Genomic DNA, 21,262 nt, shown 5'->3' with positions numbered 1-21,262 from the left:
ATTTTACGACTCCTTGATCCTTCTCCCACATAGTTTGCCTAGGAAGTCTCTCTTAAGGATTTTAAAAACTAAGTCCTCTTGGCAGCCAGCACTGTATATTACAATTAACAGATACTCAGTATGGTTTGGTTGGCTAGAATGCAAAAACACTAAAGTCCTTTTTTATTGTGATCTGTTCCTAGACAACTCTGTATGAATGAGTATAGTATTTGGAAGAGCTGCACATTCGTCCTTTCCTGGAGATTTACTAAAAATTGTAATATTTCAAAGTCATTTGCTATGGGCAGGAGTGCCAATAAAAGTGTAGTCTTTATCATCAGATCTCTTCTGCCGAACCTGGCTTAGAACTTCCGATAGAAGTTGGGGTCCATAGCCGCAGGTCCTCCCCACAAGTACCCTGTGAAAATCTACTTCTAATTTCCGTCTTTTGTTCTCCAGGCCTATTTGTCTATTACCAGGTAAGAAAGTTAATTCTTAAAACAGAAGAAAAATTTAGAAAATTATGTGTTCTGTATTTCAGGTTCTCTGGTTCACTTTGGAGATGAAAGAAGTAACAATAGGATAAAATGACCACGTGTCCAAGTAATGGTATCAGCTGACAATGACAGGTACATATTTCTATCTGCATTTATGGACCCCTCCTCCCTTATTTCCTCTTTTCTTTTTTTCCCCCCTTCTCTTTATTTTTTCCTATCACCAGCATTTTCTTAAACATCTTTCCAAAAAGATGGCTTCAAACTCCACTACAAGATGAGGAATCTTCCATGTGGCCTACTATTGTAAGCTCTGTATTCAACTGGTTTCCATTATTTACCAAAGAGGAGAATTTAAAAGATAATACATACCACCAACTCCTGTAGCTTTTGATTGTCTAAATCAGTGGTGGTGAACCTAAGGCGCACATGCCACAGCAGGCTGTTTGTTATCATTGAAAGCTCTAAAAGGTTCATCATCACTGGTCTAAGAAATGGCTTAAGCAGACAGATACAAACCTACAACACACCATACTGGTTTACTCAAGAACTGCTTTGATGGAATTATATTCTGACATCATGTTACTGCTCTCTGCTAAGTAAGAGTGAGAAAACTTTACAATGATTGCTACAAAGATGTGATTATATATTAATCATGTTTACATTATTTTCTCCATGGAAAATGTGTCCCTTCATGTATTTTATTCACTCTATACTCCCAATCATCCTTTGAAATAGATTTTATTATTATAACTACTTGGCACTGACTAAACTGAAGATTATGAAATTTAATAATTTTTCTCATAAGTATTTAACTGGTAAATAGTGGAATCAGGATTTAAAATCAGGATTGTCCATATCCATAATTTGTATTCTGAAAAGTATAACTACACTTCTGAAAGACCACCACTAACTGTCACTAACACACTTGTACAACTGGGCAAATCACTTTATCTTTTTGAGCCTTATTTTGCATATCTATAAAGTAAGGACATAGGCAAAACAAACTTATGAATATGCTTGAGTACATTTTGGGTTTTTGCATATATGGTATACTTTTAATCAATACTTTTATTAGAAATGTATAATCCAAATTCCTCTTTATTGCCATAATGATAATCTCAATCAAGTCATTTGCTTTCCCTGTATGAGAGGTTTTATATATATATATATATATATATATATATATATATATTGGTACTGGGGATCAAACTCGGGTTCTTGTACTTGCAGGCAGGCGGTGGAACCACTGAGCTAAATCCCTGGCCCTTTAATATATCTTATAATATAGGTACAAATCATTTTAAAAATAAGGTAAGAGGAAGATGAAATTGTCCATGTCTACTTAATTAGTAGGTGAAGAAGATGAGGTAAAAATCTAAAGAGTCTATCAAGTCTATCAAGTTTTGGAAACAGATACAAGGAAACAACCTTTTGACTGATACAAAGGAAAGCTGTGAAACATATTTGTAGTGAGTTTGTATTCATATTTGTATTCTAGCAGTTCTTCCTAAGGATATGAAAACTTACCATGTTTGAATATAAGTCTAGGGTTGTGAGGGAGTAAGGTAGATCAGTCTGACATTAAATCACACATACACTCATGAAACAGTGAACAGGAATTTTCTGGTGACAATATACTTTCCCATGCTGGAAAGTTGGGCAGCAGTAGCATCCATCTCCTCACTTGCCTCTTTGCAGATGTGGTCATATAGACCCAGAGATGTCTCCTACCCCTCTAAGATTAACTTCTAACAATCAGTATTTTTAAAACACCACCATGGAACTTCTTGTATTTTGATGTGTTCATAACAGGAGAACCACCATTTCTCTTTATAACTCTCTTCACTTAACACCATTACAGATGGAAAGTAACATATTTGGAATCAAGAAAATAAAAATTTGAAAGTTTGGAGGTAATATCTGTCATTCCGAGATCACCAGGAATAAGCTCATTTTCTTTTTGCGGCTAGTCCCTCATTTTCTCCCTTTAAAAATTGTATAACTGCATATACATGGTGTGATCAAATCTATGGTGAATGGTTAATTTTTTAAATTATAGTAAAGACACACTGCCATTAATCATTCTCAAATTGCCCTCCCTTGCTTTGAATATACTTATTCCATCATTTTTGCCACTTTTTAAAGCAGTTCTGGAAGTCCTTCTTTGTAAGTATCATTAATTGAACTGTCACGCCTGCCTTGATGTCTTGAATCAATTCAAAATATTTCCCTTTCACGGTCATTTTGACTTTGAAGAAGAGCCAGAAGTCACAAGATACCAGATCCAATAAATAAGGTGGATGAGGACACACTGTCATGTTTTTAGTTGACAAAAACTGCTGTACCAAAAGCACTGTGTGACATGGAACATTGTCATGATGCAAGATGAAACCACTTGCCCATTTTTCAAGCCACTTTCTACTCTCATTATTTCTTAAATGCTCTGCCAACCTTTATATTATTCAGAGTTCACCATAGTGTTCTTGGGTACAAACTCACTGACACAATTCTATCAAGGTCAAAAAATACAATACCACCTTATATTGGATCTTGACCGAGGTGATATTTTCATACAAGGAGACCTGGGTGATTGCCACTGAAAACTCTGAACCTTGATCTCAGGTTCATAACCACAGACTCAAGTTTCATCTCCTATGAGAACTTTTCTTTAAAAGCTGGACTCTAAAGCTGCACAATGGCCCAACTCCAATGAAACTGACAAAATTTCATGCTAATGAGTTGTTCGTGATCCTTAATTTACTGTACACTTTAAAATATACCTTCTCTTTGTAGCTCACAACCAACTAACTACACTGAACGAGCTGATACTTGTCATACACTATTAGTAAGGTTAGATGCATCACTTCTCATTTTGAAGATCTCTACCTTTCAATCACATGGTGCTATGGACCATCATTCACCCACTGTTTTGATCATGCTTCCTATTATCTACAAAGTCTATGGTGACTTGTGTAATCTAAAGCTTTTCTTGAACTTTAGCTTTTTTCAGTTTTATAAATGGACCTAATATGTGTGTTTATTTTTCAAACTAAGTCAAAATTTAGGATGGAAAAGAGAAACTTGTGGAAATAAGCAAGCGTTTCTAGTAAGCAATACACCAAAGTTTTTAAGGGTGCAATTTCATCACATTCTTTGAAAGAAATGCCTTTATTTCAGCCTTCAGATTCTTAGAGGTAAGTCCTTATTAATTTGGAATTTGTATAAATCCAAATTTATATAATTATACTGCTATGATGCATATGTCCATTTATGGATGTCCAAAAGAGATTTCCTTCATTTGACCAGCATTTGTCAATTTCCCAGTATGTGGCAGGCACTGCTGTAGCCACTGGTGAGACAGTGGTGCATAAAACATAAACACTTTCACTGGCACAGAGATTATGATATAATTGTGAGAGAGACAAAAACAGAGAGGAAGTTATGATATCTCTACCCTCAAAGAACTTGTATGCAATGGTGGAGAGATAGGTATCAGGCAAAATTGTAAAATAATATCAGATTTCAGAAAGCAACATTGTTACAGTCTAGAACTAGAATGTCCCCAAGTCTCCTGTTCAGAGGTGGGGCTTCTGGAAGGTGACTGGATCATGGGGGTGCTATACTCATGGGTAGGTTGATCCACTGATGAGTTCATAGCTTATTGTGCTGTTATGAGGTGGGGTCTGGACAAAAGGGGAGGGTCACTGAGGCCATGATCTGGAAGCTTGTAGTCTTGGCTCCAATGTCTTCCTCACTCTCTCCATTTTGGCCACCATGTGGTGAGCAATTTTTCTCCACCATGCCATTCTTCCATGCTGCTTCTTGGAGCTGGCCAAACTTGGACTGAATTCACTGAAACTGGCAAAATAAACATCTTCTTTAAGTTGTTGATGTAGAGTATTTTGTCTCAGAGACAAGAAAGCTAACTAATACAAGCATGCAGAAAATGGAAAGAAAGCAAGGCATACTGGTTTAAGTAAGGGAAACTGGTAGGTTTTAATTAAACGTGACCAATTTTCTTAATTGGTCATTGGCTTTCTTAATTGTTCATTTACTGAGTTTATAATATTAGTTTAAACCATTAGGAAACATATTAATTTTTTACTTACTTCTCATGTAGATTTTTGTTAATTCAAAACAATTCTGCAGGAAACGCATTAAGTTAATTTCCATAAGAATGTAGTTAAGGGAGAAAAAGACAATATAATAGCATTTTTCTCTGGGAGACTGAACAATAATGCACAATATGAATTGGACAAATGGAGTGTATTCTTTAATGAAGGAAACAAGACAAAAGAGACATAACAAATCTATTTTCAAATTCAGTTGACATGGACTATTGCTTCTCCCTAATTTGTGGTAGAACATACATCATCTCTGTTGGATTGGATATGACAAGATTTGGGGAAATAAAATAGAAACTATTGCTTTGTGTGAAAAGTGGAATCAAGTTACATTGTCATCAAGCAATTTGAAAGCCATGAGAAATTATATTTTATGTATCTTAATCTAATATCATAAGATGAATAGCTGAAGCATTCACATTGTATCTATTTTATTTATTTGATGAATTCATTTATATGAAAGTTTATACATTGACTCCACTAAATTTATTTTTAACAAATGATGTTATCAAAATATAATTTTTTAAAACTTAATTTGAATTTGAAACTCATACACAAAATCTAAGTCAATATATTTTAGAGATTTAACAAGAAAAATTTCAAATTTTAGCCATCATAGTCTGTTAATTAATGGCAGAAAAACATAAAGCTCACTCATTTTGTTCTTTAGTAATGTGAGAGTGAAATTAAATCATTAGAAGGTAGAGTAGTTCTTATTTTATTTTACTATTGACCATTATTAAATGATCCTGAAAAAAAGTTGGCTATAGCACTTGAATTACACCAAATCAATGGTTGTGTATGTCAAAAATGATGGATATTTACCCCAAGTATGATGGCAGGAGTGGAAAAAGAAAACTATAATACAAAACAGAACATGAATCAAAGGGTAAAGAGGTGCGACAGGAAATATACTTGCCTATATTCACCTATTGTGCCTGAATAAAGCCTGAATAAATTATTCTTATTACAGAATTAGAAAGACTTCCAGCCAAATAACCATTTTCAGGTCATTTTGAATATTATTTCTGGGCTGTCCTGACTTCAGTAAGGAAACTTCAAATTGTATTCTAAATTATTTAGATAATCAATAAATCCATTAAGATTTTGTAATGTGGAGATTTTATCATAATATTCCAGTAATGACTCTAGTAGACAGGAAGTTACTGATCAAGGATAAAACTACATATTTCTTCCTACTCCCCCCATAATGTACATCTTGCAATATTCATAACCTATTGATAAAATTAATGAATCTACGATCTTAGAGTTCAATACTGTCTTTGTTCATGTTTTAAATCAGTGATGATGGTGACTAAATAAGTGAATTAAATGAAAAAGTGGCATTTCTTTTCCATAATTAAAGTAAGTCACAAAATCTACCATAAAGGAAATTCACGATGCTCGAGTTCTAAATAACATTGTATGCTCTAGATGTCTATATTTTTTTTCCTGGTAGAGAATATCGAAGTCAGGACCTTGCGCTTGCCAGGCAGGCACAGAGCTACATTTCTAGCCCGACAGATCTCTATTATTTTCAAAAAATATTTAAAACAGTCTTGAATTTGAGAATTACTTATGACAATTCAGTTCTCATTTTTCAGTCAAGACAATGGTAAATATATATTTAATTTAGAAGGACATAAAGGCTAATAACCTTGCAGTTTTTCACTAATATAATACATATTAATATTTCAGATAAATTGTATGTATGTGGTGCTGTAATGTTTTCTTAAGTACACAAATAAACTATTCAAACTACATATAAATAAATCAATTTTCTTAAACTTGTTGTTTTCTTTTAGTATATTCTATAGTTTAAGGCCTACTATTCTTTATGGTTTGCAAATTTTTTCTTTTAGATTTCATTTTATGCAGTCACTTAGAAAAAATGCAATTTAAAATGTAGTCAAGAAAATGAATTTATTCATACATACCATGGTAGCTTGTGTCAATTAGCTTATGATTTTAATGGAGCAAACTGTGGTTTTTGCTTCCAGTCTAATTGTGCTATCAAGAGGCACTTCCATAAAAGTCAAAGCTGATTTTTATGCAAATAGAGTCCCACAGACACATATGTACAGAACAGCATCAAAGAAATGTTCCTTTTATTCCCCTAGTTAAAAAATAATAAGCATATACTTTGTCTAAAAGGTCTACATTTTCCTAATATGCAATATAATGCTGAGCAAGCCAGATTTGTCTCCTGTCCTAGTAGAATGAAATGGATTCAGAAGATGCTATCATTTTCCAAAGTAAAAAAGAAACACATAAACAAATGTTGTATAATAGCTAGAATATATGAATGCCTACCATGTGTCTGTTTAAAGTGCCTTATATATAGAACCAAATCATCACAACAATAATGTAAGTTATGTCTCATTATCATACCCTTATGCAGATGAAATTCAGGCACAAAGAACTTAAATGATTTGCCCTAAACTACATAGCTAGTAGGGTGGTGGGGATTGGATTTCGTTCAGACAGTTTAGCTTCAGATGCCCTCTTTAGTAACTGACACTGTAGAACCACCAATCCATGTTTGCTGAGTAAACTTCCAACAGGATTTTAAAGAATATATAGTCTCCAAGTGATTCAACTCTCTCCACTCTTCTGCTTTTCTTCTCCAATTCTCTTCCCACAAAACATAGATAGTAAATTTTAAATGATCTTTAGTAGATAAGTCTTGGTCATGGTAGTGATGGAGGCAATTCTCTCTTTGTTAATAGAAGAGGTAAAATTTTAAGAAATTTCTAATTATTTCCACAAATCTAAAACCTCTACTACTGACTCTGAATCTAAACTGAATCTAAAATTTATTCCTAATGCATTTTCCCTGTACTTTTCTATCCCAATTACTATGGGATATATCCACAAAAAATACAAATAATAATAAGAAATTTAATGATAAAAATAACACCAGTCATTACAACGTACAGAACACACATTAACACAGAAATTTCAGCCACCATTTTTTGTGAACATACCAACAAATATGAATAAATTCAATCAAAAAATAGCAATTAATTAGTGGTGTATTTTATTAAATTTAGTATTTAATACTCAGTTGAGATAATTCTCCATGGGTCTTATGTTTGTACATTTCTGAGAAAAGGGCCCTGGCAGCTTTGTTCTGGGCTATCTTTTTCAAGGATGTTTATATAGCAAATAGCCTTGGATATTAATTTGTGTCTCCTCTGGACAGAGAACAGATTTGTGTCCTGACCAGAATAATATAGATAATGTCTTTCTGGGAGACGCAGCTTGGAAAGGTGTGCTAGAAGCTTTCTTTAAAAGACTGTTTTTGCAAAGCTCAGGGTTCCCAGCTGTGACACAAACCCCTTACTTGTTCTGCTTCTATGTGAGCTCACTCCCACTTCGCCCTGTGGGACTTGGGAAGCAAGAGAACAGATGTCAACGTGCAGTTCATGGTGTCTGATGCTATATCTTTAGTAAAGCCATTTTGTCTCTGACCCAGGAGTCTCATGTCTCCACCACCATCTAGAAAACTGCGGTTTTTGCTTCCAGTGTAATTGTGCTATCAAGAGGCACTTCCGTAAAAATCAAAGCTGATTTTTATGTAAATAGAATCCCACAGACACATATGTACAGAACAGCATCAAAGAAAGGTTTCTTTTATTCACCTAGTTAAAAATAATAAGCATATATTATGTCTAAAAGGTCCACATGGCCTTTTAGACTGGCCAACTAGCTTACTTGCTTTCAAGTGGTGTAAAATCTCAACTATCATACTTTTTGACATTTTCCAATTAAGAGGTAAGTTGGTTTCTGAAAAAAAGCTATCTTATTTATCCTTTATTTAAATCTCTACCTATGTCTTGTAGTCTTTAGATTTCTAGACTCATAGTGAAACATAAACCTACGCTTGACCTTGACAAGAAATGATCTAATGGTAACATGTAAGCCTTTTATCTAGACTAATTGTCTTAGTTGAAGCATATACAAAGATTCATTGACATAAAACTATACATAATGGCAGTTCTGATATACAATATAAAAGGCAGTTTCTCAAATTCACCAGATACACACACACACACACACACACACACACACACACACTCTAATTTAAAAAAAAAAACCCAAAAAAGGCCAGGGATTTAGCTCAGTGGTTCTGGCGCCTGCCTCACAAGCGCAAGGTCCCAAGTTTGATCCCCGGTACTAAAAAAAAAAAAAACCCAAAATAAACCAGGGCCAGGGATGTAGCTCAGTGGCACCACACCTGCCTGGCAACCGCAAGGTCCTGAGTTCAATCCCCAGTACCAAAAAACAAAACAAAAAATCAAGTTTCATATTTCATCTAATCCAACTACTAATCTGTGATTTATCTAGGATTTCAAAACTTGGACAGCAAGCAATTATAACATTTGATGTTGTTCAAAAACTATTAAGATAATAAGAGCAGTCAGCCCTCTGTATCTGTGAGTTCTTTCTCAAAAATAATAACATGCCCACTTTTTTTGTCATTATTTCCTAAACTATAAAGTATAACAAAACTATTTACAGAAAATTTACATTGCATTAGGGTTTATAACTAATCTAGCAATGACTTAAAATATACAGGAGGATACACATAGATTATATACAAATATAATAGTATTTTGTATAATAAATTTGAATGTGTACAGATTTTGGTAACCATTGGGAGCAGGAATGTCCTGAAACCAATCCTCCAGTGGATACTACTAAGGGATAACTGTATATAGAAATACACACTACTACTCCTTCATTCCCTACATCTCTTCCGGGTTTTCTTATTTTTCCCCACACAGAACATTTAGTATTTTCTGATATATTGTGTGTGTGTGTGTGTGTGTGTGTGTGTGTATCTTATTTATTTATTGTCTGTCTTCCTCAACTAAAATGCAAACAGCATGAAGGCAAGAATCTTTGTGTTTTCTAGATCTTCAGAGCTATAAAAGCATTTGATACATGGCATTTGATATTTGTTGAAATAATTGATAAATAGATAAACACATGTTGGTTTTTCAACAAAATTGGAAAAAAACTGGAAAGCCAGTTATATATTGTTTTATAAATTAAGATATAATAAACCTTTCCCTCTGTTACTAAATGTTCTTTCCAACCATTATTTTTTATGACAGTATAAACTTTCATTTTACCAATCTCACAAAATGTATAGGTTTGCTCCATTGGTAGATACTTGGTTTTTGTTCAGTGTTTTGATATTATAGAAGATCCTCCCTTAGACTTTTCTGAATATTTGTCTTCAACAACCCTTGCAATGATTCATTATGATATTTGCAGTTCAATAAACTCCTACAACTACAATTTATATATGAACACACCTGGGCCACAGACTTTCTATGCTTTAAACATTTTTGATTAAAGTGTAGTTATATTAGCTGTAGGATTTTTATTTTAAATATATCCATCATGTTATCCTGCCATAGAAAATTTCTTTCCTCATGCTATTATACTTCAGAGAAAAAGAAAATTAGAACCCATCATTTCTCACATAGTTTTTTTTATATTCCAAATTATTTAAATTTACTTTAAGGGTTTCAAATTATCTTTCTATACTTTTCCTTCTCCTAGCACTTTAAGCAGTTAAAAATTTAAATTACCAGCTTGAAATTATCTTGGATTTTAAAATTAGTGTTCTTCTTAGCATTATTTAAAGTTTTACTTATTTTCCTTTTCCAAATCTTTGTGAGAGAATCATGGAATCCACTTTGAACTGTGAGGGCTTCAGTCTCATATGAGTTCTTCCAATTCACACGTCATGCAGCTGTTAACAAGGGGAAAGTGGGCCTTCCACTTGAAACACACACACTTAATACACAGATGCATATACTAATGTACTCACTCAAATAATCACAGTCCTAAAGCCTCACAGCTTTGCAGGGGTCTGCAATAATGATTATGGGCAAAGCAGGCTCTAAGCAGTGCATGCTGTGAAGAGTAAACCCCACAATTGGCTTGTTTTGAGAAGCTAGTCTGGCCAAGGTCACAGTAACTCACACCCAAATTCCATTCCCACAATTAAAACCTTTTTTGCTAGAAGGACAATGTCCTAATTATAAACATATATTTAGGCTATTCTCTTCCTAATTTGAGAATGCTTTGTTTTGTCTTTTATGAGCCTTGCGTACATTAATTTCCACAGAAACCACATGACTGCATATTCTCACAGGTAGTACCGTGCTTACACATAGTTCGCCGTTCCCCCAATTAATTACCAATAAAAATCAGTGGCTTGGACTGGCCAGTGCCTTTGACAGCTGCACCGGCAGAGGTCCTCTTGGCTCCCTGATTTCTGTTTCTCTTAGTTCTCTCTTTTAGGTTTTCTTTCTCAGGCCTGCATCATACACTGGGCAGGAGACTGAAGCCTACTGCAGAGGTGTCCAGTAACATTTTGGGGGTCCCCAGTACAGCTTTTGGTGACATTTTTTTTTACCCCTCATTTTCTGGTTGAGCTATGGTAGGGGGTAAAAAAAAAAGTGAAAGAGCACTCAGACAAGCCATCTTGTCAGATTCACCACTCTTGAAACTCAGATGTTTACTGACAGGGAGCGTCCCCCACCACTTGTCTCCAGTTCATATGTTGAATTATTTCCCAAAGTGATTGTATTAGGAGATGGGGCCTTCAGGAGATGAAGAGTAAGTTTAAATGAGATTGTGTACTCTAGCCGCCATGATAGCATTAGTGCCCTTAGAAGGACAGAAGCACCCTAGACCCTTCTGTGTGTCATGAGAGATTACAATAAGAAGAAAGTCAGCAGTAAGACAGGAATAGGACCCTTATCAGATAGAGGATCTGCTGATACCTTGATCTTGGATTTTCTAGACTCTAGAACTGTGAGGATTAAATGTCCATTGTTGAAGTCACCTAATCTATGATATAATAGCCAAGGGTAACTAAGATACCTATGGTTTTCTGAGTCTTATTATATTTTTTCAGGAATTAAAAAGTATGTTACTTACTCAAGGTAAAAGTGATTCTTATGACTCGGGCTACCAACTAAATATAACAATGTCCTCAATTTTTTTTTTTTTTTTGCGAATGAGTACTTTGATGTGTGCAATGTCACATGAGAGCCCACAGCTTTGCTTACTAGGAGACATTTATGAAGGAGTGGTATGGTATGATAGCTCTCACCATGAAAGGACATCATTGCCTTTCTGAGAAGGGTTGTTCAAAAGATACAACTTCTTTTTGACAAAGGTTGGTGAGGCTTGGTCCTTGCTGATTTTTCATGAGGGTCCAATCACCCCAGCAAAATCAAGTGTTTCATGGGAGTATTAGCTACGTTCAGTGGTATATAAACTACCTACATGGAAAGCTGAGAACATTTAAAGCAATATATGACATGTGTTGTTACAAAGCAAGGAGAACTGGACTGAAACTCAGTCCAGGATAGCAAGTGACCAAATTTTCCTGTAAAGGTCCAGATAGTAAATATTATAGGCTTTTGGCTCATAGAGTTCCTGTGACAATTTCTCAGCTCTGCTATTATAGCATGAATGAAGCCATAGAACAGTATGAAGGTGAATGAACATGATGTGTTTCATTACAACATTATTTAACTACAGTTGGTAGATTGGATTTGGCCCACAGGCTTCCGCTTATTGACTGCCAATTCTTACTGGCTTCTATTCTCCGAAGACTACCACAACACAGGTACCTCACTTCATTCTTACGCCCAATAACGTCACTGTCTACAAAATCACTTGCAGAGTTTTAGAGTCTTAATGTACTAGGAAATGCTGTCATATAGTTGCATACAAAAAAACAATCGAACAGTAGCCTCTAAAGACTCCTGCTATAAATACATAAATCCACATGTAGATTTGATAAGATGTCATGTTTGATGTCTCTGCTTCAGTTATTGCAAAGGCATGCTTTGAGTAAGTAAGTGATAAGGTAAGTGTGGTCTAATTCATTTGTCATTTTCTACAGAAAGCTTTGTAAACATAGGTATATTAATTACCACCTTTACATCTCATTTCTTTTACAAAATGGTGATAATTTAATCACAAAAAATTGTAACTGCACACATAACTGAGATGGTCAAATCTAGATTAAGTCACTCAGGTCCCCCATTCATAACCAAGAGTATTTTGATACCCATCTTAATGGTGTGGAACTCCCAAATTCAAAGCAATATCCCGAAGGCTGGAAGCAGAGTTATGGTTTTCCTATTTGTATCTTTGCCCTGACTGTTTTCCCATTCTGCAGTGAGCATCATTTCTCATTAATCTGCATTTTTTCAACACTGAAAATCACTTCTCATCTCCAATTTTCCTAGAACTCTTGGGTTTAGTGGAGTACTATGGGCCATCAAAAGTTATTTAGAATGAATTTTAATAGGAAAAAGGAAGGACAGGACTAAACAAATTGGTGAAGAAAAAGAAGATACTGGTAAAGCAGAAGAAGAGAAGAAGAAGGGAGAGGAAGGAGATAGGAAAATGAGGATAAGGAGAAAAGAAAGGAAGAAGGGAAAAATATTTTTCCTTTCATTGGGAATGTCATGGGTTATATGCATCTGTTGTTTAATGATCTGGCCATGTAAATTAGGGTCTTCTGCCTAGTTAAACCATTATATCTCTTCATTGTCTCCATTAACACACATCACCCACTTTGTACAACAGGGCTATGTAAAAGTTTTATCACTTCCACTATTAAAACAAATTAGCTTTATCAAGCAACCTCCATCATAACCTCTCATCACATACCTTTGCAAGTCAAGATATTCCTTGAGGTATTTTCACCCTATATTATTGAATAGCAGCACTCACTAATTAAGAGAAAGGAGGGACTTCTGAGTATATTCTCAAAAGAATTCAAATCAATGATCAAACAGATATTTTACATTAATGTTTGTAGGATTATTCACAATTGCCAAATGATGGAGATTATCTGAATGTCTACTGACAGATGAATAAATAAATAAAAAGTAATGTATGCATGCAAAGGAATATTCAGTCTTTAACAGGAAGGAAGGAAATTCTGATACATGCTTAGTATAAGCATAAGGCTAAGGACATTAGGCAGAGTGAAATAAGCCAAACAGAACAACAATATTTGTTTGATTTCATTTATGTGGGGGTATCTACAGTAGTCAAATTCAAGGGAGACAAGAAGCAGAGTGATAGTTGCCATGGCTGGGGAGAAAGGGAATGGGGAATTGTTGTTTGATAGGTTGTTTGATAGGGTTGTTGTTTGATAGATAGTTTCTGTCTGAGAAGATGAAAAATTCTGCAGATGGTGATGAATGTGTAGCAAAATAAATATATTTAATTTCAATGAACTGTTCACCTAAAATGGCTAAAATGCTTAATTTTGTTATATATATATTTTACCACAATAAAGAAAAAGAAAAGCTGAGAAAATTGATTTTCAAAAACCAGTATTTTGAATGGTAAGGGCCAGGATTTTTAGCCACAACATATAAAGTCAACATAAAAAAACAGACCTGAGAAAAATGCATGCTCCTGAGTCATTTTTCTCAACTCAAAGGACAACATCAATTCTTGGGGTGGGGAAGAGAACCGAGAGTAAGCAAAAATACAGAAACTTACTGTTGGTGGGTAAATAAGAAGAGTCAAGGTGAATAGCAGGATGACATGGTTACTATATGCATTTTGGGGAAAGTAGCAAAAAAGAAAACAGTTTTAGCTATCTCTTAACACCAGGAAATGCCTGTAAAACAGTGAAAAGGGGGAGCTTCTTGGGCCCACAATAGTTTAGAAGCAAAATGTATGTCTGCAACAGGGAAAGGGAAGACCTAAGGAGGAGAGTTTGGGTCAATCTCACAGGATTTAAGAATGTTCCAGGGACATACAGTTCACTAAAATGGCTTCTCAAGCACCAGCAGAGTAGCACAGAGCTGTGATTGCTTTAGAGAGGCTTTCCGATTTTCCAAGTATCCAGTGTCATGGGAAAAATTACTAAATATATTGCAAGACCTTGAATGCTGTATAGAAATTGCTAGAAGCCAGCTGACCTGCAGAGACCCTTAGGTTTAGAAATTTCTTGCCCAATACAGCAGAGAACTACCCACATATGGCTATTTAAGTGTAAATGAAATGAAATAAAGTTAAACATTTACTCCACTAGCCAGATTTCAAGTGCTCAATAGCCACATGCAGCCAGTGACTGCTCAATTGAACAAGACAGAAAACATACCATACAATGCTCAAAGTCCCATTGGATAATGCCAGCTTAGAACAAAGGGATACAAGAGCAACTTCTGTGGCTAGACAATGAAGAATCATATGGACTAAACCAAAGTGCATCCTATCTTTTGCCATCATGGACTAAAAGACAAAGAACCAAATGCCTCTTTTTCCCTGACAGTTTTAAAATACTCAGAATTTAGATACACATCAAGAAGGTAAAGGGAATGACTATAAATCAATTAAAATTATATCTTTACCACATATACAGCAGAGGTTCAAAATAAAAACTAAGTTCAATTTTAGAAAAGTTAAGTATAAGTTTTCTGCATTTCTAGCCTTATGGATCAAAATTTATACCACATCACATATAAATCACACTCTGAGGTAAAACAGACCATGTCAATATATAAAAGTCACTGTGATAGCTTTTTAAAATAAAACTGTGTTCTGATCACATATGTGAAATTTGTATAACAAGGTTTATAGGAGAAAACAGCACAGTTTCGATTTTACTGTCATAGTTTATATGTGGCATTTAAAACTGGTGGTGTTTCTGATCATTACTCCCTAGATCTATCTTGTTATAATATGCAAAATAAAATGCTTATATGAGAAGCAAAATTCCCATAACTAAAAATGACAAAGCCAACTTTGAGAAGAAGAAGTCAAGAAGAGCCAAATGATCTTGAAGTCTTCAAATGAGAAAAGTCAGAATATGTTTGATATGTGATCGCTGAAAAAAGTTTCATAAACTCCTAATTGAAAATGGTATTATATCAGGTTCTTGCCCCTACTGCCAGCACCAGAACTGGCAACAGCTGTACCGTCAAAGTCACATTAATCAGTTAACAGCTGTTCAAATCAAACTGCAGCCAAGGTTGTTAGAGTCAGCGGTAAAAGAAGCAGTTGTCATAAGCTGGTAGGATCACATCAGCAGCCGAGACTTGAGTGTAAAGATGCAGAGGAAGAAAGAGGTAGTTAACCCACTTATTTGCAGTTACTTAACTAACCTACTATCCCTTCTGTCTGGAGCTCTTTGAATAGTGGGCATATTAACTGTCTTAGAATTGGTGAAGAAAGAAAAGCCAAATGAACAGAGAAGCCTCAGTATTATTGCTAGCGTGAAGCCTCCATTTTGAGAGTGAAAACAAACTTAGAAATTATAAACCTGTGGGATCACTGGATGGCTGAACTGAGAGATATAAATCTAGGGTGGGAATATGAGCCAAAGAGAGCTGTTAAATTAGCTAGTGGCACCATTTCTACACATGCTATTGTGAACTGAGTTATGGAGAAGCTGAAGTTCCACATTCTCCATTTACTTCTATATATTTACCAGTGTCCACTGTCAACCAAGTTAGATGACAACAATCCCTGTGCAAGGGATGTAAAGAGACAAGAAAAGACAACTGGACAAAGTAAAATGACTTCATTCTAACTAGTCATTTTCTTTCTCCCTCATACCCAAGTCGCAGCTCTTAGGTTGTAAGTTTAGCTTTGCTGTGTTTACGTTCATCATAATGTATATTTATACAGGTTAAAAAAATGTCCCTTTGACCAGTGATAGTTTTAGTTTCAGTACACGTTTAGATTTCAGTACAGGTGAACTTCAAGTTTGTCTCCTACCTTGAAAGGCAAAAAACTCCAAGAATGGGATTTAAATGAGCTTTGAATAAGAAGCTCTTTTAGAGGAGCTCAGCACTCACAAGGACTGAGAAGATAACTGGAGAATGGCTGCTAAGACCATGGTATCGAGTAACTTTTTTGAAGAAGAAGAAAAACTTCAGGGTAATTTTTAAAATTTTAATTTGCTTTTTAAACATTGAGGAAGAGGAATATATAATTTTTAAGTCATAGAAACAGGCCATTAAGTAAACACATCAAGGAACTGGCTATGTTTAAGAAAATGAAGCACAAAAGAAAATGGCATGGGAACATACTTATCACACATCTCATATAACCTACATCTAGCTTATTACTGTGATATACATGACCTTAGTTTAAAGGCGAGGACATAGATAGTAAGAAAGCTGAAGTAAATGGACCAAGAGCCACAGCTAAGTGGCAATGCTTGAACCTGAACCTATGTCTTTATCTTCAAAGCTAAGTTATAAATTTGAAAGAGGATGTTCAGCCAGACTATTTTCAGTAGTCACTGTGGTGGATTAACTAATGGTCAGCTTGGATCACCCAGCTGAACTGAGTCAGCGGGGTGTTGGGCGTGGAAGACCCACCCGAGGATTGTTGCCAATGGCATAAAAGGAGAATGGAGGGAAGATTGTGTGCTATTGATCTTCCTGGAGAAGCTTTCGTAGGCTGATTTTCCCAATAGGAACTCTGCTGTTCTCATCCTTGGAGGAGCTCGGGTCCTCATTGTCACTGGGAATGGCTACTGTTCTCTTCAGAGGAGCTCTGGTCTTCGCCTTGAGTGTTGTTTGCTGGATCTAGTGCAGATACCTCAGCCTGATGGCACAGACCCTTCACTTTGCCATTGTAGGCTTTCTAGCTTCCACCACTGGCCCTTGGGCCTTCTTGGTGCAGATCTTCAACTCAGACTTGCATGAGACATTGCTGTGGGCTCCAGGCCTCCAGGTGCACTTGTGGAGGACACTGCCATGGGCTTTAGGCCTTCAGCTAGATTTGTGGGGGACATTGCCGTTGGATCCAGGCCCTCGGCTAGATTCTTCGAGTCTCTAGTACATGGACATATCTTTTGCATTCCTTTGCACTTGACTTTTTGGGTGAACATTATAAAATAACCCTATAAATTATGTGTCCTGTATTAAATCTATTCCCTTGCAAACACTGACTACAACAGTAACAGATTAATTTTCTCAGTAGACATTGAGTTCCTATTATGTGCTGAAATGGGGAAATGGCAAATGGTCAATTTTGAAAACGAGATGTAGAGACAGTCTGATAATTCTGACAACTCTTCAGTTTCTGCCTACTTCAGAGATAGTTTTAAAGAAATCAAAAAACTTTTTTCCTTTCTCCATCATCAGAGACCCGTGCAAGCCCTTCCATTTACCTCTCTTACGTCATTAGAGAATATATTAATCCAGCTATCATAACCAAGAGCTTCAGTATGCCCAGTCACCTAGAAAGCAGGGGAAAGTGCTGGGTCGTTACCTGTAACAGCAGCACTATTCTATGGCTCACTGAGATAAAGCTAGACAGAATTGAGGGCCAGTCAAAAGGGCTTCTATGATCTGCCACTTATGATATGTTGCCAGTGACCTTTTTAATTGATGATCAATTTCATAATGATAAATGTAAGCCCTGCTAAGCAAAACAGAATGCCAACAAAACAGCAGTCATGGGCAGATTTAAGAGTTTTCAATATTATACTTAAAGAGAATCAAAATATCCAAAATAATTCTCATCAAATCTAAGTATGATTATTTAGTAAATTATGTTTTGTAGAAGTGGTAATATTTAAAGGAATTTCCTAAATAGCATGTGATAAAAATAACACAAAACCTCAATGTGATTTTCATAGTTGTCTTACTATTATTTCCAGAACTACATTTTAAAAAAATAATTTTTAAAAGAGCACCAATGAATGCAACCTTCTTTCCTTCCTTTCTTCTTTCTCTCCCTCCTTCCTTCCCTCCTTCCTCTCTTCTTCCCTTCTTTCATTTACTTGCCACCATGGTTACAAAAGAAACTATACTATTTTTCAATAGATTTTTTGGGTCTAAAGATTCTCAAGTGGTAAAGCAAATTATATAATATTCATCCATACATGTTCAATCCCTAAAATAATAATTGTGTTCCACTTTCATTTTCTGTAGTTCTGTTTCTTTTACCTACAGAGTTGTAATAGTAAGACGTGTTTCTCCCTTTTTATCCCTGACAGCTTAAACAAATAATTTGTTATAGTACATCACTTTTCATTTTAAATGTAGGTTTAAAAAACAGGTTAACAACTGTCTAAATTTAACTGGAGATTTTATGTGCTATAATATTATATGTCATCCATTACTAACTTTATGGGCTTAGTAGAATAAAATAATCACTGATCTTTTTCATGTCAATGCTACTAAGAAAAATGATGTAAACTTCAACTGATTAAAATATTACTTAAGGTGCTCTATTAAAATTTATTTTAAAGCAGTTTTTCTCATTAAGACTTGACAAATCTGGAAAAGCACTTCATTTAATCTCCCTTATGAGGATGTTTTACATGCAAGAACTTGAGAGGGGGAGGGGGAAGGAAAGAAGGGAATGGAATTAATATGAGAAAATGAAAAAATGGAAACAAAGTCTTCGTAAATAGGGAGGGATGGAGGTGTTGAAGGGAGGGCAGGGGAAGGGGGAAAAATAAGAACCAAGAGAGATTATGTTAAGGTGCAAATTTCCAATGATGAATGTCATTATTTTGCATACCTAAAATGTACCAATAAAATAAAAATTAAAAAAAAAAGAACTTGAAGGACTGAGATTCTAGAAAGGCTTGGGGGCGCTAGAATGGTGGAACCTGGCTATAGCTACTTCTAGTAGATGGTTCATGCAAATGGCTCCTCAAATAAATCAAGGTAGGAAGAAAGAGGAGGTAATCATAATCTTGTTTGTGGTTTTCATTTTCTATAAAACTTGGTAACAACTAGGAAAAGAAACAATTGCCAATTAAAATCTGTGATAAGAATACCTTATGATTAAAATATCCTCTAACAATAATTCAACAGATCTCTAAGATGTTAGACGTAACAAAAGAATTTAAAAAGATCTACTTCTGCCAAGAAATAACTTTGCAACCACTTAGAGCAAGTACAGTATTATTGAGAATAAGTATATTATCGCTTCTCGGCCTTTTGGCTAAGATCAAGTGGAGAATAAGTATATTCCAGTATATTCCTGGGAAGCAAGATATACTATCTGACATCTCATTTAATTCACAAATAACCTATGAGGCAGGTAGTAGTGTTATTTCTATTTTACAGATGATGAAACTGACATGTAGGGAGGCAAAGTAACTTTTCTAAATATATAAACTTAAGACTCTGATTTAAAAACCCATGATCTTTAGCTCCATATCCTTGGTATTCAATGTGTAGGCTGTAGACTGGCATCATCAGTTTTACTTGTTACTTAGAAGTGCAGATAAAAGTGTATCATTTATGTAATTACACACTGACATTTGTGGGCACTGCTCTATAGATGGCCGTAATATGAGTAATAATAACATATATAACATTAATTAACTTATAATTTAAAAGTATGTGCACATATACAACTAAACTATAGGCAAGACAAAGCTGGAAGGCAAATAAAAACAAAGTTCTAGAAGACAGAGTCTGTTCGGATGTCACCAGAAGGTATTTGCATGGAAGTGATCAAATGACATGAAGACACTGTACTGTTGGAAGATTCAGAAGGGAATGGTTATGGATTCATGTGCCCACATCTGCTTAGTAGGCTGACATCATGGAAATTTGCTGAACTTGCCCAGGAAAGGTTGTACAACCACATACAAAAAGTGACACCAAATGTCATTTCTGAGAACATAATGAAAAATGCTCACTTCGTGAGCATTTCCAGTTCATGAAAACAGAAATTCTGGCAAAGCAACTCTTTATAACTAGAATATATTTAAAGCTCTAGCCTCTCTACTCAAAGCTTTAAATAGCTCAAACACATCATTTAATTAATTTTATCGAATATGAAACTGGATATAGTTTGTTCATCATACATGTAAGTCAGCTTAAAAATAGAATAAGCTGGAATTTATGTTTTTCTGCTTTTGTGACTTTGTTTACATAAAAGTCAATTCATTTCAGAGCATCAGTATGTCAAATTAGGAGTATTGAATTTAATACTTGATTTAAAATTTGTAGGTTTCTTATACCTTTTTCCACAGCTAAATTATATATTATTCTTTGTTTATTCCACAGCATTCCACAAACACTTATGAATTGTCTATTATTTGTATCTTTGAGATTGTGTAGCATAGAATGGAGCTATATTAGTTACACAGTGTGTAAGTGCTTGTTGCTCAATAAATTAAAACTTGTTCAGGCTCTCTGGATCAAGACTCCAAGTTACTTGAAGGGAGGTGTTAAGGCTATCTTCTGTGACTATAATATTTCCTGTACCAGAGTATTTATTAAACTAATAGATGAAGCAATGGTCACAGAGAAGTAGATTACCATATATTCCAACAAACAAATCATGTACATTTTAAAGGTAAAAATGTAAATATAACGCTCCATACTGTGAAATATAAATGAATCAAACTATTATATCCTAAATACCAATAAATTCAATGAAATAAATCTCACTTTCGTCAAATTTTTCATTTTATAATTTAGTTCCTACTAGTGGACAGATCATTATTTGCTAGAAAACAAGCTGTTACATAATTTTATAATTATATGTGTTCTCTTTATTTCCCAGAGTTAATTTACACTTATCAAGAGCCAAAATTTATAAGAAGAAAGCTCACAACTATGAAACATATGTTAATGATTTTTGTAGCAGAATCCCATAGGTCAG

At 34.9% G+C, this 21,262-nt stretch overlaps 1 protein-coding gene and 1 pseudogene across 5 annotated transcripts in view; one reads left to right on the top strand and one right to left on the bottom strand.

Annotated features, from left to right (window-relative positions):
* Positions 1-21,262, bottom strand: part of Znf385d (zinc finger protein 385D) — a 1,018,268-nt gene that overhangs the window by 217,868 nt on the left and 779,138 nt on the right. The gene's annotated exons all lie outside the window — the stretch shown is intronic.
* On the top strand, positions 19,566-19,677 carry LOC147826432 (U2 spliceosomal RNA; annotated as a pseudogene).

The sequence above is a fragment of the Heterocephalus glaber genome, unplaced genomic scaffold (genome assembly GCF_053883595.1).
Source record: "Heterocephalus glaber isolate CG9 unplaced genomic scaffold, H.glaber_assembly_v1.0 deba00001472, whole genome shotgun sequence".
NCBI classification, from domain to species: Eukaryota; Metazoa; Chordata; class Mammalia; order Rodentia; family Bathyergidae; genus Heterocephalus; species Heterocephalus glaber.
The sequence above is the reverse complement of the archived record's forward strand: the minus strand, read 5'-3'. Positions and strand labels throughout refer to the sequence as shown.